Source organism: Rhipicephalus microplus, unplaced genomic scaffold (genome assembly GCF_043290135.1).
Source record: "Rhipicephalus microplus isolate Deutch F79 unplaced genomic scaffold, USDA_Rmic scaffold_1126, whole genome shotgun sequence".
NCBI classification, from domain to species: domain Eukaryota; kingdom Metazoa; phylum Arthropoda; class Arachnida; order Ixodida; family Ixodidae; genus Rhipicephalus; species Rhipicephalus microplus.
In genome coordinates, this window is record NW_027465669.1 from 2,501 (window position 1) to 4,353 (window position 1,853).

General features: G+C 61.4%; 1 non-coding gene across 1 annotated transcript; it reads right to left on the reverse strand.

The window, feature by feature from the left end:
- Positions 1–1,209: 1,209 nt before the first annotated feature.
- LOC142796113 (5.8S ribosomal RNA) lies at positions 1,210–1,362 on the reverse strand. The gene has a single exon (XR_012893555.1). It is a non-coding gene; the product is annotated as a 5.8S ribosomal RNA (ribosomal RNA).
- Positions 1,363–1,853: the final 491 nt, after the last annotated feature.

Sequence of the window (1,853 nt, forward strand, 5' to 3'; positions counted from 1 at the left end):
CTCCGCTTAGTGATATGCTTAAATTCAGCGGGTTGTCTCGCCTGATCTGAGGTCGACAGCGGATACATTCGCTTCCATCAACTTCCTGCACGACCGCGTGCGCTCGCCCTACCAAGTGCGCCCGCAACCCTGTACAGGGCCACTTCTTCACAAGGCTGGCAATCGGCTTCCCCGCTGCACGCGTGCGGCGCACAACCGGTGTGACGTGGAAGTGACGGGACACGTTCGTAAACCCATCGCGAACCGAGTACGACGCCCTACCAAGTGCGCCCGCAACCCTGTACAGGGTCACATCTTCACAAGGCTGGCAAGCGGCATTCCGCTGCGCGCGTGCGTCGTCCGAGCAGTTGCGTGATAAACGACCGTGTCGAAAGCCCAAACACCGCCGAGGCCAGTCGCCGCCGCCGCAAGGGCAGCCACGCAGCCTGGCGAGAGGCATCGTCTCGTGTAGCGTCGCCCCCGCCCCAACTGGAGTGGCCCAGTTTTTTGAACGGGACGGGAACTGCGAAGCACTTAGACCGACGGCGGACTACGACGAGAACGCCTTAAGCTTCGCCAACGTTTCGCCAACTCGTGCGGGAGACTTTTTCCGCTTCGCGGCAAGTCGTCGCGCCGTGCTCTCCGCATCAACCGCGTACGCAGCGAACCGCAAACGTCGGGCGCAGCCTCCTCACCTCCCTGCGCTTTGCGCGCGAACGTTCCCTGTTCGCGCGGCAAAGCCTGGAGGAGGCACGGCCCCGCAGCGTGTTCGAGCGCCCGGTCTACGGGACACCCTGCTTACTTCGAGGGCAACAAGCGCAACGCAAGGCTGCGATCTCGCGCACTTTGCGCACGGCTGGAGAAGCTTTGCTGGCCGGCTTTCGCTCCTCGTGTTTACCGTGCGTTAAAGTTGCGCGTCCGTGGCTCTCGCAGCTCTTGCGCGCCCGGTCGCAGAGAGGAGTACGCAACCTCGACCGCACTTTCCCTGCAGGCTTCCTTCCGACTCGAAGTCCTGCGGCGGTCTCAACGAGGTGCCACATCCTCAATGCAGTCGGTCGCCCCCGTTTCGGTTGGGCTCTGGCACGACGGTCGCCACCGTCTCGCCCTTGAGTGGCCGCTGTTGGCGCTCGCTGTGAGGTGTTCAGCGTGCTGTCCGTGTTGCCGACGCGGTCAAAACGAGTCGACGGCTCACGTTCCCTTGTGCGCCGAAGGCTCTCTTGATATGTGATCCGACCCTCAGACAGACGAAGCCAAGGGAAGACCCAAGGCCGCAATGTGCGTTCAAAGAATCAGTGCTCAGTGTGTCCTGCAATTCACACCAAGTCTCGCAGCTGGCTGCGTTCTTCATCGACCCGAGAACCGAGTGATCCACCGCTTAGAGTCGTGAAAAAGTGTTTGTTCAATTCCGTACAGTCAAAACCAAACGTTTCTGGCACTCGGCCAAACAGTGGCCAAGAAGGGCGCTTTTCAGCGCACGCTTGGACTCCAAAACTCTGCCGCGCCTTTTTCGGCTGCCGCAAATCGAGCAAACGGTGTGTTTCGGACGGCGTTTCGCTTCCGCTACTTGCGAGTGCTTTCGTGGTCCACCCCTCTATAAATACTCGGGAGGCGTCGAAGCCGGTTCTCCAAGCCGGACCCGTAGGTATCGTTGTGTGCTCGCTCTCATTGGCCCGCCTAACCAGAAAATGCCTGCGGTACACCCATTTGGATAAGAGTGCACGCAGATGCGGGCCTCGACGGCTACACATTTCCTCGGGCGGCCGCCTCCCGGCCTCCGTGGAGCGCGGGATGCACGGTCCCATCGACAAGCCTCTCCCGTTTTTACCGTGGCGTCGCGGTTCACCACGGCGGGCGGGTCGGTCTCCTCCGCATAA